The sequence below is a fragment of the Drosophila subpulchrella genome, unplaced genomic scaffold (genome assembly GCF_014743375.2).
Source record: "Drosophila subpulchrella strain 33 F10 #4 breed RU33 unplaced genomic scaffold, RU_Dsub_v1.1 Primary Assembly Seq358, whole genome shotgun sequence".
In the NCBI taxonomy this organism is placed as follows: Eukaryota; Metazoa; Arthropoda; class Insecta; order Diptera; family Drosophilidae; genus Drosophila; species Drosophila subpulchrella.
Window position 1 is genome coordinate 189347 of NW_023665580.1, and position 16101 is coordinate 205447.

A 16101-nucleotide genomic window follows, 5' to 3' on the forward strand; every position below is an offset into this window, starting at 1 on the left:
AGCCAGGGAAGGTCACAAAAATAGTTTTATAAAAGTTAAACATTTCTTTAACGATAAAAAAAATGCTGATAATTACACAAAACAATTTTGGACTTTATGTTAAAAAAAAGGCTTTTTATCCCAATGTGCACTGGCTCATTAAGCAACATACAGTGGTCGGCATAAGTATTTTGACAAAATAAAAGTTAAGTATACTCATAACTTGAATTTACTTCTTGTAAACTATAGGCATCAATGGAAAGGTAATTTCAATGCCGTTTGAATGATACAATACATTTCTTTACCCATTCAGTACTTATTGAAAAGGACGAATTTGTGTAAATCAACTTTGAAATTTAAAAAAAAAACTTTTTTCCTCGTCTTGAAAACTTAAATTTTTTGATGCAAAAAGTTTCTTCAAACAAAAATAATAGTAACTGCAAAAAGAATTTTTCAAATATCATTTTGCTTATATTTTTTATGATTTTTTGAAGGTGACAATGTCGGAAAAAATTTGTATGAAAAAGACAAAAATATGGCTCAAATGCCTGTTTTTAAGCATTTTCAAAAAATCATAAAAAATATAAGCAAAATGATATTTGAAAAATTCTTTTTGCAGTTACTATTATTTTTGTTTGAAGAAACTTTTTGCATCAAAAAATTTAAGTTTTCAAGACGAGGAAAAAAGTTTTTTTTTTAAATTTCAAAGTTGATTTACACAAATTCGTCCTTTTCAATAAGTACTGAATGGGTAAAGAAATGTATTGTATCATTCAAACGGCATTGAAATTACCTTTCCATTGATGCCTATAGTTTACAAGAAGTAAATTCAAGTTATGAGTATACTTAACTTTTATTTTGTCAAAATACTTATGCCGACCACTGTATGTCCATATGGGGTCTGGTCAGTACATCGAATCAAAAGTATCACCTCTTCCTCATTATTTATAAATTCGTTTAAGGTGAAAGGGTCTCCGGCATATGTAGGTAGAAAACGGATTACGTCTGGGATTCTCACAGAAGCGAACAACTCGAAAGGATTTTAAACAGCTTTATTCGGGTGGGAAGGTAACGAATTAGAACTTAAGTCCATGTTCGGAGGTGAGGGTGTGATAAGTGATCTTAGGGACAATGAATTAGCCTGTGCTCCCTGGTCGATAACGGTTCGTGTTTTAGTACCATTTCATTTTATTGGCAACAGGTTCTTGACCTTAGCGATGTTAGGCATTAAATCAAATTTATTTTTACTTTTGAAAAAACTTTATCTATAGTTATTCACTTGTATATTATCTTTACAACGATTTCTTAAAATATTTTTTATAATTCTAGTATATGCGTGTTTGATACGTTCCTTTGTAGTGTGTAGTGTAGTTCTTTCGAGACCCTCAGGTGGTCTTAATCTTGTAGTATGTGCCTGTGAAGGTGCAATATTCATATTTGCTTAAAACTTTATAACCATTTGATTTCTGAATAGTTTTCTTCCTTCATTATTAATCCTTTTTTATTTATACATATTTCTTTTCTTTTTTTATACCCGTTACTCGTAGAGTAAAAGGGTATACTAGATTCGTTGCAAAGTATGTAACAGGCAGAAGGAAGCGTTTCCGACGCCATAAGGTATATATATTCTTGATCAGGATCACTAGCCGAGTCGATCGAGCCATGTACGTCTGTCCGTCTGTCCGTATGAACGCTGGGATCTCGGAAACTATAAGAGCTACAATACTGGGATTAGGCATGCAGATTCCTGAGATTCCTGCGCAGCGCAAGTTTGTTTCAGCAGAGTGCCACGCCCACAAGCCGCCCAAAACTGTGGCTCCTACAGTTTTAATGCTAGAATAAAAATTTTAACTGAAATGTATTGTTCTCATCAATACCTATCTATTGACCCAAAAAAAGTTAGCCACGCGCACTTTAACGCCCACAAACCGCCCACAAACTTCAAATAATCGTAAATATGAACGTGGATATCTCGGAAACTATCAAAGATAGAGAATTGGGATCTCAGATTTAGATTCCGTAACCTTGTACGCAGCGCAAGTTTGCTACGCGAATATGCTACGCCCACAAACCGCCCAAACGCCCACCGCGCGTTTTTAATCTGGCTTTGCTGCTTGCATATCTCCATTTCCCTTTGGTCCCTTTAGCTGAGTAACGGGTACCTGATAGTCGAGGTACTCGACTATAGTGTACTCCCTTGTATTATATTACAAATTTGTAAGTGTCAAATGAAACGAGCATGCATTGAAGTTCGCATGAGTCTTGTAACAGCCGAATAAAACGCACAATTCCCACCTTTCTTCCCTACAAGATCGTAGAACAACTAGCGCACTAGTTTTTATTTGTGACCTGCTGTCCTCCAAAATAGACTGCCCTGCATTGCTGAGTAGCATAAGCTTTTCCGTACCTGGTAGGTCTTTAAGGTCATTAGAACCTTTTTTTATTCCGGCCTATAGAGCTAACTATGCTTTTAATGAGCCTCTGTGCAGAGCCTTGTTCTACTGGAACAAACTTCCATCTCACTGCTCGCTTTGTCACTCCGGATTCTGTCTTCAGAACGGCAACTCGAGCAACGCCATCTCCACCGAACAGAAGCTCAATCACTCTGGCGAGGGGCCACTTCATGGGAGGCAAGTTTTCGTCCTTGACCAGAACTAAGTCTGGTTGTGGTGTGCGCCACTTGGAGCGCTGCTACAGTAGTGTTAAGTATTCTTCCTTCCATTGGGACCACAATACCTGCTGCAAGTAAGCCACGCCTTGCCATCCATACAAGCGATTTAAGTTAAGACTGGTCACATCCGGCTCGACGAAAGAGAAAGGCGGACCACAATTCGAAAAATGTTCTTGGGTTAATACATCCAGATCAGCGTGGTTTTCTGAAATCGTGACTAATGGTCGAGAATTAACAACCGCCGAAATGTGACAACCAGGATCCGCAACTCCTCAAAGGCTAAAACAACAGTGCCAACACCGCGGTAGAAATGATGCTCAGCGATCTTCACAGCCGCTTCCCAAAGACCACCAAGGCATAGAGTAAGAATCTACATAGAGGCGCCAATTGCTCTGCCGCTCTCTTTTGGGACTTTGCCAATGATACCACCTAGCCGAAAACAGATAATTTCCCGAGCTTTTTCAAAGTTTGATGGAACTTGTAATTCCTTCCCGTGGTAAGTTTTATGGGAAATTACAAGGTGAGTTCCAAAGTAAACAGGACTTTTAAAAAAAAGTCAGAACAAATAGTTTTTTCGGAAAAATCAATTTATTTTATTCAAAATAGTCTCCTTCTGCTTTAATATAGCGTTTTGCACGGTCCAAAAGCATGTCGAACGAGTGTTTTAGCTCGTTGCCCGGTATGGCCGCCAGTATGCCGGTGCAAGCCTTTTGAATGGCCTCTACGTCTGCATAACGCTTTCCTTTCATCGGCAAATGCATTTTTCCGAAAAGGTAGAAGTCGCACGGTGCCATATCAGGTGAATACGGGGAGTGGTTGATGGTTAAAATGTGATTTTTGGTTAAATAGTCGGACACAAGCGTCGATCGATGAGACGGCGCATTATCGTGCAACAAACGCCAACTTCCATCTTCGCGATATCCGTGCCGAACACGTCGAATACGACGCACCAAACGCTTCAAAACTCCAAGGTAGAATACCGCATTAACGTTTTGGCCGGGTGGAACAAATTCTTTGTGGACAATTCCCTTGGAATCATAAAAACAAATCAGCATTGTCTTCACTTTCGACTTCTCCAGGCGCGATTTTTTGGGTTTCGGCTCGTCCGGCGCCTTCCATTCAGCACTCTGGCGTTTCGTTTCGGGATCATATTGAAAACACCACGTTTCGTCACCAGTCACAATCTTGTAAAGGAAGTTCGGGTCTTTTTTTTGCCTCCTTAATGATGTCCTTCGAATGTTGAATTCTGAGCAATTTTTGGACGTCACTCAATTTGTGCGGAACAAACCGTGCACACACCTTTTGTAAGTCCAAATGTTCGGTCAAAATGCGATAAATCGTTGTTTGGGAGATGTTCAATTCTATTTCCATGAATTTCAATGATGATTTCGGCTGATTTTTTATGAATTCACGCACAGTTTCGATGGAATTTTCGGTGATCACGGATTTTGGTTAGCCCACATGTTCATCGTCATTTATGTCCTCACGACCACTTTGAAAACGTTGAAACCACTCGTGCTCTCTGCTACGGGATAGGCAATCATCGCCATAAACTTGTTTCATCAATTGAAACGTTTCGGTAAAAGTTTTACCAAATTTAAAACAAAATTTAATGTTGACTCTTTGTTCGAAGCTCATTTTCGCACCGATGACAAAAACATACCGACACTTAAAACGCAATAACCTCACATCCAATAAATGAAATGTCATGAACTTTTTACTGGAAGTCGATAAACGATAGCAGATTCTAACGCACCAGTTGACAAATAGATGGCGCCACTAGAGGGCGCTAGATTCAAAATGTCCTGTTTACTTTGGAACTCACCTTGTATATATCTGCACCGCTCTTACTCACTGTTTTGTTTTTGTAATTAATCCTCAACTCTATTGCTGTTGCTTCGCACTTGTTGTGTGTGGTGAAAAACCGAAGTTAGCTTCAAACTTGGCTTTGAATTGGCTCTTAGTAGAGGTTGGTCAGAGGTTCGGGCAGAGCAAATGGTGTCTCTATAAGTTTATTACTCTATGACCAAGGTGTGGCGAACTAGGAGGAATGAAGCACCAATCAATAGCCTCCGCTAGGCAAAAGTCCAATGTAGCTCTCTGATAATCATTGCCGTGCCCTTCTTCTAGTGCATATAAGTGGTTTGAGGCCATGTAGAAACGACACCGTAGAGAGATCCTTGATCAACTCCAAATGAATAGCCTTTGTGGCGAACAAATGAAGACACAAACGTAGCATTTTACTGAAGGCATGCTTCGCACCTCTGACTTGTAGAGAAAGTCAATGCCAGTGACATCGAATGCATGAGATCCATCAAGTCGTTACTTTGGATGATACGCCATTATATGCTCCACTACTCTAGGCTTCATTGGAAAGCATCTAATACATTTGTTTCTGCCGTGCCATGGGTGAGTTAATGTATGACATTTAAAAAAGTCTTTAACAATTTCATTACCAAACAAATTTTTTGAATCCTTTTTATAAAATAAATTACGTACATATTTATATTAAATAAATATTAATTTTTTGTTGATTTATGTTTGTTTTAAAATGTATTATTTACGTTTTCCATTAACGTAAAATTATTGTTAATAAGCCTTGTTTTTTGCTTTGTTAATTTATTTGTAACCTTCGACATCGCCTTACGCAAACATTTGTCCGGGACCTCTGAATCCTTGGCCAACGCTTCTGAAAAATGTAAAGGCCTATGTTTTAAAATTGTGTTTTACTTGTTTATTTGTCTTTTACAGCTGTATATATCCCTTTGCGGTATTTTTGTTGGCCCAAAACACTTCATCATGCCACTTTCGACTAACGGAACCAGAAAAAAAAACAGCTTAAAAATTTACTTACTTTAAACTAAGATCAATCAAACAAAAACACCTCTTAACGAGGTAAATGTAATGGCGAATGTGCCTTTAACAAAAATTTCTGATATCAACAATTGTGACGAAAAATGATATTACATTCGATAAAATATATAAACTATATTAAATTTATGATTTCGGCCCGCAACAGTAAATATTTATTTACCTACTCGTAAATTTTCTGTTGTAGCGAATTATTTTATCGAATGTAATATCATTTTTCGTCACAATTGTTGATATCAGAAATTTTTATTCGCCATTACTTTTACCTCGTTAAGAGGTGTTTTTGTTTGATATCAGAAGTTTTTTTTTTGCACAACAGTTTAAGTACCCCAATTAATAACAAGTTTTATCTCTTTAATTACCTATTTTAATGGCACAAGTTTGGAATCTCAAGGGCTGTATAGTTCCAGATTCCAAGAGAAATCTGTCGTTTCTTACATTTCCCGCCGAACTAGCGGGCTTTTCCAAAGTGGTAGAACAAATAGATCACGTTTTCTATTTCGATTAGCTTCGTGCAAGTAAAGAACCCTAAAACCATAACAGATTTTATGTTTGAAAAAATCTAATGAGAATAATTTTCATCAAATTGGTTTTTTTTCTTGTTTATTCCAATATGTATGAAATATTTCGTATACGGAGCTGAAACGAGTTGCACTTTTTATTGCTTAATATCTTCCAAACGGTAATTTTTAGGCAAAAAATGTGATATATTAAAAGTTGAGGAATCTCAAGGGCTATATGATTTGAAATTTGAAATGAAATCGTTCGACTCAATCTGAGAAAATAGTCAAAAGGTGATTTTAAAAAATTACTTTTTGTCATAACTCTAAATCTATTATATTCAGACAATTTTAATATATGAAGAAGCAAATAAAATTATCTTTTCAGAGATATATAGCACGTTTCTGTAGGATTAGTTGTTAGATACTATACGCATTTTAATTCTGGTTTTTTTTTTGATTTTCCGCTAAACTAGCGGGTTTTTTCAAAAGTCGTAGAGCAAACGTTTTCTATTTCAAGCTACTTTATGCACCCATAGGATTTTCAAAACCCTAAAACTAAGATGGGATGCATACAAACCCACAAACAAAGGGACAAACATTTTCATTTTGGGAAGCAGAAGAAGAAAATTTTGTTTTTTGAATTACTTTTGAACGGGACATCGGATTTCAACAAACGAGGTGTCATTCGACGCGTATTCCCAGTAAGAAGAAAACTAGCTAAACGGTTGGGGGTTTTTATTCCCACCGTATCCAGCAGCTCCAATTTTCTAAATTTTTACTTTTACACTTTCACCGCATTTTCTCCCAAACAAATCTATATTTCGAAAGTCTTGGTATGCAGTCTTCTTTTTACAATACCTTTCGATTGGTGTATCACTCGTTACGATCGGACCACAATGGCAGATTTTCAATTCTGCGTCTATATATAGTAGTTGTCCTCGCACGCTCTCTTGCGCGCTTCGCCACTACGTGTACTGCCGTCCACAGTGATGCACAACATGTTAAACTTAACGTAAAGCTTAATCGTATTCAACAAATATCACTTTTAATAAGAAAATTAATATTTATGTCTCGCTACGCACAATTTAAACAGCCTGCTTATCTTTTAATAATACAAACAGAATGCACCAAGTCTGCTTCTCACCCTTTTTCTTTATTTCTTTTATTTCACTGCTTCTTCGACTATAATCTTTTTAATCCTTAAGCCTAGTACTCACATCGACGAAAACCGCGAGCTAACCATGGGAGTGAGCGAGAGGCAAACAGGCGGCTAAAGCCTTTCGTCGGGTCTGTTTTTCAGCGCGGTACTCAGATGAGCTAAGGAAATACTAGAAAAAAACCAGATTTCGGGAGTGAATTTTCGATGAACGCCGTTAGCCGCGGCCCAAAGAATAAGAAATTTACACTGGTCGGCATATGTATTTTGACATAACAAAAGTTAAGTATACTCATAACTTGAATTTACTTCTTGTAAACTATAGGCATCAATGGAAAGGTAATTTCAATGCCGTTTGAATGATACAATACATTTCTTAACCCATTCAGTATTTATTGAAAAGGACGAATTTGTGTAAATCAACTTTTAAATTTTTTTTAAAACTTTTTTCCTCGACTTGAAAACTTTAATTTTTTGATGCAAAAAGTTTCTTCAAACAAAAAAAATAGTAACTGCAAAAAGAATTTTTCAAAAATGATTTATGATTTTTTGAATATGCTTACAAATGCTTCATACAAATTTTTTCCGACATTGTCACCATCAAACAAGAAAGGAAGTTGGCTTCGGCAAGCCGAAACTTATATACCCTTGCAGCTATAATTACTAAATTTAAAAACACAAAAAATGATATTCCCAATAGTATAAGATAATATGTCAAAAAACACCGAAGCTATAATTTGTTTCATAATATTTTCCTACCAATTTTCCGATCGTTCCTATGGCAGCTATATGAGATATTCTTCCGATTTTGATAAAATTAAATTCGAAATTCAGAACTAATTATAAAATGTTATTTCCAAGCGTTGGAGGTTATATATTGAAAAACACCGAAGCTATAATTTGTTTCATATTATTTTTACACCAATTTTCCGATCGTTTCTATGGCAGCTATATGATGTAGTCGTCCGATTTCGATAAAATTTAATTCCAAATTCAAAACTAATTCAAAAATGTTATTTCCAAGCTTAGGAGGTTATATGCCAAAAATCACCAAAGATATAATTTTTTTAAATTTTTTTTTCCGATTATTTCTATGGGAGCTATAAGTTATAGTTGTCCGATCCGGCTGGTTCCGACTTATATACTACCTGCAAAAGATATAAGACTTTTGGGAAAGTTTCAGCCCGATAGCTTTAAAACTGAGAGACTAGTTTGCGTAGAAACAGACGGACAGACGGACATGGCTAGATCGACTCGTCTAATCATGCTGATCAAGAATATATATACTTTATGGGGTCGGAAACGTCTCCTTCACTGCGTTGCAAACTTCTGACTGAAATCAATATACCCTCTGCAAGGGTATAAAAATCATAAAAAATATAAGCAAAATGATTTTTGAAAAATTCTGTTTGCAGTTAGTATTATTTTTGTTTGAAGAAACTTTTTCAATCAAAAAATTTAAGTTTTCAAGTCGAGGAAAAAAGTTTAAAAGTAGATGCTTACACAAATTCGTCCTTTTCAATTAGTACTGAATGGATTAAGAAATGTATTGTATCATTCAAACGGCATTGAAATTACCTTTCTATTGATGCTAAAGTTTACAAGAAGTAAGTTCAAATTATGAGTATATTTAACTTTTGTTTTGTCAAAATACTTATGCCGACCACTGTAATCTTTGGCGGTGTTCGTGCAGAGGCGGTGGGGAATTAAAAAATTAAAAATGGAAGAAAAACACCCAAAACGACTAAAGGAGGTCAGTGCAGATAAAAAAAGACGCCTAATCCAAGCTGTTGCCCATTATTGTGGGACTTGACCGACAGGAAACAAAACCACAACGGAGTAAATCCGCAGAATAGTTGAAGCGTTAGAGGAGATCCACTAGAGAATCCCAGTAGAAAGGAACATGGGACATCGCTCGATCTCCGACGAGCTCTCCATTAAGGACTCCTCCCCACCAGCTACTTGGCAGCTAGTGATGGAGCGAGGGTAGAGGATGCGCCGGCTTCTATATGGAGGAGGAAATAAGGTCGCCCGCGAAGGGACAGCTGTAGGAGCCATCACCCGCCATTATTGACCAGCTCGGAGCTGGACTACAGATGGCGCGGGAAAGATGGCGGAGCATCCGTGGAACGAGAAGGAAGCCTTAAACTTCTAGTTTAAGCCTAGTACTCACATCGACGAAAACCGCGAGCTAACCATAGGAGTGAGCGAGAGGCAAATACGCGGCTAAAGGTTTTCGTCGGGTCTGTTTTTCAGCGCGGTACTCAGATGAGGTAAGGAAATACCAGAAAAAATACCAGATTTCCCGAGTGAATTTTCGATGAACGCCGTTAGCCGCGGCCCAAAGAATAAGAAATTTAATCTTTGGCGGTGTTCGTGCAGAAGTGGTGGGAAATTTAAAAATTGTAATTTAATTTTAATGAAAAAGGACGACTAATCCAAGCTGTTGCCCATTATTGTGGGACTTGACCGGCAGGAAGCAATACCACGACAGGGCAAATCCGCAGAATAGTTGAAGTGCTGGAGGAGATCCACTATAGAATCCCAGTGGGAAGGAACATGCCGAGTGGGCCTTCGCTCTCTACATGGACATCCTGCCGGGCGTGTCCTCGCAAAGAAAGTAAGATCTGGCCAAAATAATTTGGTTCGGACTCCGTACACCATAACCACCAGCTATTTGGCAGCTTAAGCGGAGCTGGAGGACGCTCTGGCTTCTACAGGGAGGAGGAAAATAGGGCGCCCGCTAAGGAACAGTTGGAGAAGCCATGTCCAGCCACTGCCAGGATGCTGGGCGACTTCCTGCAGCATCAGCGGATCAACCCCGTTCCCAATCCGGCTCCCACTTCCTCAAGGTCCAATATGCCTATTGGGACTCGGAGCTGGACTGCGGTGGCGCGGGAAAGATGGCGAAGCATCCGTGGAACGAAAAGGAAGCTATAAACAACTAATTTACTTAAATAAAAACATTCGTTGAACATTCCATCTATTTTTAATTTAATTTATTTGTGAACCAGCAGACTCCTCCTTTTTAAATTTCTCCAATTGATATGATTTCCGTTTGGCAACAAACCCAGCTGCTTGTCAGTAAGACCATGCTACATGAATTGCGGGTGAACTTTGAAAACTTCGGTCACACTACAAAGAATAAGATTTTTCGACTAGTGAAACTCTTAGCCGATCTGAGTACTAGGCTTTACATAAATAAAAACATTCGATGACAATTTTATATATTTTAATTTTAATTTCTTTGTGCAGCATCAGACTCTTCTTTTTTAAATTGAAATTGAAATTCCAATTGATTTGTTTTCCGTTTGACAACAAGCCCAGCTGCTTGACAGTAAGACCATGCTACATGCATGGCGGGTGAACTTTGAAAACTTCGGTCACACTACAAGGAATACGATTTTTCGACTAGTGAAACTTTTAGCCGATCTGAGTACTGGGCTTTAAAGACTAGTACTCAGATCGCCTAAGAGTTTCGCTAGTCGTAAAATCGTATTCTTTGTAGTGTGACCGAAGTTTTCAATGCTCACCCGCCATGCATGTGGCATGGTCTTACTGTCAAGCAGCTGGGTTTGTTGACAAACGGAAAACAAATTAATTGGAGCAATTTAAAAACGAACAGTCTGCTGGTGCACAAAGAAATTAAAATAAAAACAAGGAAGAACGCTATAGTCGAGTACCTCGACTATCAGATACCCGTTACTCAGCTAAAGGGACCAAAGGGAAATGGAGATATGCAAGCAGCAAAGCGAGATTGAAATGCTCCACCTATCGGCGGTAGACAGACTTAAGCGTTATGGGCGTTATAGTGGGCGTGGCAAATTTTTTTTTGGGTCAATCGATAGGTATTGACGAGACCAATACAGTTCAGTTAAAATTTTGTATCTAGCATAAAAATTGTGGACGCCACAGGCTTGGGCGGTTTGTGGGCGTTAGAGTGGGCGTGGCACTCTACTGAAACAAACTTGCGCTGCGTAAGAAGCTCAGGAATCTGCACGCCAAATCTCAATAACCTAGCTCTCATAGTTTCCGAGATCTCAGCGTTCATCCGGACAGACAGACGGACATGGCTAGATCGACTCGGCTAGTGATCCTGATCAAGAATATATATACTTTATGGGGTCGGAAACGCTTCCTTCTGCCTGTTACATACTTTCCGACGAATCTAGTATACCCTTTTACTCTACGAGTAACGGGTATAACAAGGAAAAACGCTATAGTCGAGTACCTCGACTATCAGATACCCGTTACTCAGCTAAAGGGACCAAAGGGAAATGGAGATATGCAAGCAACAAAGCGAGATTTAAATGCGCCACCTACCGGCGGAAGACAGATTTAAGCGTTATGGGCGTTAAAGTAGGGGTGGCAAGTTTTTGGATCAATCGATAGGAACTGACGAGACCAATACATTTCAGTTAAAATTTTTTATCTAGCATGAAAATTGTGAGTGCCACAGGCTTGGGCGGTTTGTGGGCGTAGAGTGGGCGTAGCATATTCGCGTAGCAAACTTGCGCTGCGTACAAGGCTGCGGAATCTAAATCTGAGATCCCAATTCTCTATTTTTGATAGTTTCCGAGATATCCACGTTCATATTTACGATTATTTGAAGTTTGTGGGCGGCTTGTGGGCGTTAAAGTGGGCGTGGTAAACTTTTTTGGGTCAATCGATAGGTATTGATGAGAACAATACATTTCAGTTAAAATTTTTATTCTAGCATCAAAACTGTAGGAGCCACAGTTTTGGGCGGCTTGTGGGCGTTAGAGTGGGCGTGGCACTCTTTTGAAACAAACTTGCGCTGCGCAGGAATCTCAGGAATCTGCATGCCTAATCCCAGTATTGTAGCTCTTATAGTTTCCGAGATCTCAGCGTTCATACGGACAGACGGACAGACGTACATGGCTAGATCGACTCGGCTTGTGATCCTGATCAAGAATATATATACTTTATGGGGTCGGAAACGCTTCCTTCTGCCTGTTACATACTTTCCGACGAATCTAGTATACCCTTTTACTCTACGAGTAACGGGTATAATAAATGGAATGTTCGATGAATGTTTTTATTTATGTAAATTAGTAGTTTAAGGCTTCCTTCTCGTCCCAAGGATGCTTCCTAATTTTTCCCTCGCCATCTGTAGTCCAGCTCCGAATCCTAAAGGGCATATTTGATCTTAAGCCTCCCTTCAGTCCCAAAAAAAAAGTTTCACTTGTGAATCGCCTTGTGGGACATGTCCTCTTGCACAAGTGAAGAACAAGTGACGCTCCATATAGAAAATTGTATGGGATGTCCGCATTTTCACACGTGAAAATTCAAATGAAAATTTTTCGAAGTCCTACGGGTTTTCACTTGTTCCTTATACTCATTTTTCGTATGGCCTGTCAAGTGCCGGTGACACGTCCCAAGTGAATCACTTGTGAAAATCAGAATTTTTCCATGAGTTTTCACTTGTGGAATCATTTGCAAGTGACACGTCCCAAGTGAAATCACTTGGGAAAATCAGAATTTTTCCATGAGTTTTCACTTGTGAAATCACTTGCAAGTGACACGTCCCAAGTGAAATCACCTGTGAAAATCAGAATTTTTCCTATGAGTTTTCAATTATGAAAATATAGAATTTAAAATACATACATATTTAATTTCATTTTAATTAGATGGTATTACTTAAATTTTCAAAAATTGGACAATTATTGTTTCTGTTTTTTTGTTTCGTAAGCTTATTTTTAACGTTAGTCATCGCCCTTCTTAAACCTTTGTCCGGGTCCTCTGAATCCTTGGCCAACGCTCCTGAAAAAAAAATATGTTTAAAAAATGCGTTTTATTTGTTTATTTGTATATTTACCTTTTAACCCTGTGTTTAACCCTTTGCATGATTTTTTTGGCACAAAACATTTCGTCATCCACTTTCGGCTAACGGAACCCTTCAAAATTTACGTACTTTAAACTAAGATCAATGCACAACATCTTAAACTTAACGTAGCACTTACCTGACTTTATTATATTAACTTAAAGAGACGACTAAAGTAACTCTGCTGCGCATAATTAAAATGGATGCTTCCCTTTCAATCACTCAAACAGAATGCACCAAGTCATCTTCTTCTTCGCTGTTGGCGCGTGCCACTGCACCTATACCCTTTCTAAAAGGAACAATATCCGACTATATATTTTTACATCTTGAGTAAAAAATACAATATGAATTTTTTTAAAATGGTTATACTAATGTTTTAAATACTGAAATCAATTTTAACGGACTAAAAATACCATAACGGGGCAAATCCGCAGAATAGTTGAAGCGCTGGAGGGGATCCACTAGAGAATCCCAGTAGGAAGGAACATGGGACATCGCTCGATCTCCCACGAGCTCTCCATTAAGGACTCCACCCACACCAGCTACTTGACAGCTAAAGCGGAGATGGAGGACGCGCCGGCTTCTATAGGGAGGAGAAAATAAGGTCGCCTTTAAGGAGGCTGGAGGAGCTATCACCAGCCATTATTGGCCAGCTAGGAGCTGGACTACAGACGGCGCGGGAAAGTTGGCGAAGCATCCGTGGGACTCTTTGAAAACTTCGGTCACACTACAAAGAATAAGACTTTTTGCCTAGTGAAACTCTTAGCCGATCTGAGTACTAGGCTTAAGGAAGGGTTTGATCCGTCTGTTGCTGCAGGAAGTTCATCGAAATTCACTCGCTAAGTCTGCTATTTTTTCTGGTATTTTACTAGTACTAGGCTTAAACCATGAAGGTAGTTAAATTCTTTACAACTGTTCAGGCCCTTTTGATTTATACATGTCTACGATTCCTATGCGCAATGGAGCAGTTGCGGTGGTAGCCGATATATTTTACAAACGTAATTATACCCGTTACTCGTAGAGTAAAAGGGTATACTAGATTCGTCGAAAAGTATGTAACAGGCAGAAGGAAGCGTTTCCGACCCCATAAAGTATATATATTCTTGATCAGGATCACCAGCCGAGTCGATCTAGCCATGTCCGTCTGTCCGTCTGTCCGTATGATACAATACTGGGATTAGGCATGCAGATACCTGAGATTCCTTCGCAGCGCAAGTTTGTTTCAGCAGAGTGCCACGCCCACTCTAACGCCCACAAACCGCCCAAAACTGTGACTCCTACAGTTTTGATGCTAGAATAAAAATTTTAACTGAAATACATTGTTCTTATCAATACCTATCGATTGACCCAAAAAAAATATGCCCCGCCCACTTTAACGCCCACAAACTGCCCACAACTTCAAATAATCGTAAGTATGAACGTGGATATCTCGTGGATATAACTATCAAAGATAGAGAATCGGGATCTCAGATTTAGATTCCGTAGCTTTGTACGCAGCGCAATTTTGTTACGCGATTAGGCCACGCCCACTATAACGCCCACAAACCGCCCAATTCTGTGGCGCCCACAATTTTTATGCTAGATACAAAATTTTAACTGAAGTGTATTGGTCTCGTCAATACCTATCGATTGATCCAAAAAAATTTGACACGCCTACTCTAACGTCCATAACGCTTAAATATGTCTACCTCCGGTAGGTGGCGCATTTGAATCTCGCTTTGCTGCTTGCATATCTCCATTTCCCTTTGGTCCCTTAAGCTGAGTAACGGGTATCTGATAATCGAGGTACTCGACTATAGCGTTCCCCCTTGTTTTATTTTAAAAACTTTTTTTTAAGTAATTGTCAAAAACTAACGCTAGGACCAAAATATAAAATATTTGAATTTTATGGAAGAGTTTTTTATTTAAATTATTTTTCATTTTCGACGTCATTATGTGTCATAGGCGTTCAGCAGTTATCATGTTGTTTTGCTAAACACGGCCATTTCCTTTTCAAGAAAAATATAATACTGGAATACTGAATCGACTTACGTGTGCGGTCCCTTCACAGCGAATTGTAGCGACTTTTTCCCGTCTCTTTCTACACGTTTATTTTTTATGGATGATAAAGTAGCTGAAAAGAAATTTGGTCGCTGAAGCGCAAACCCCATGTGTGTGAACAGGCCTTTAGTGATGGTACTACAAAAACACGAAAATTGCATTAAAATGTATAAGAACACGAAATTAATACAAAAAAATCTGAGGGAAATGTACTGACATAATAAACATATTGAACAGAGTATTTCATATTTTTATAAGACAAAAAAATAAAACTACAAATTGTATAAAGTAAAATAAAATGTTTTAACGAATAATAAAGTAAAAAGCATTTTAGATGTCACAAGCTCAAAAATTGAATAGCAAAAACCACGTCGATTTCTTTTTAAAAATATGTTCGCTTGCGGTGCGCTTCCCACCACCCCAAAACAAGCATACCGATATTTTAAAACGTTGAACACCTATTTTAATGTATGATTATAACAAAAAGGATCCATTTTACAAATATCTTTTATTAATTTCTGTAAAAGTTTTAGGTTTTCCTCCTATTTTCGGAAAAAACTAGCAAAAAACCAAAAATTTTGCGGTTTTTACCGATATTTTCCGAAATCCCACAATGTGCGCCAACTTTGACTATTTTTCCAAAAATAGGTGGATATGGAAAATTTTAACGAAATCGGAGGTTGGAGCTATACAAAAATTTATCCCGAGTTTTATTGTTTTGTCTAAATTTGTACACAAGTACTATTTAAGACGCCGATATATTACTTTTATTGTATTTATTTGTTTGCAGAACCAAATTGACCGCAAGGAGCTGAAAAAATCTTGCAAAATAACGAAAAATTATTTTTTGTACTCGATCACATTTCTACTGCAGCTCTAATGAATGAAACAATTTTAATATTTAGATTATATTTTGCTCATTGACCTATCGGTCCACATGGTACCGTATTGAGATATATTAAAAAATTAAAAAAAATACCAGAAGTGCCTATCGGATCTTACAATTTTACTCATCTTATTACACATACATACTTAT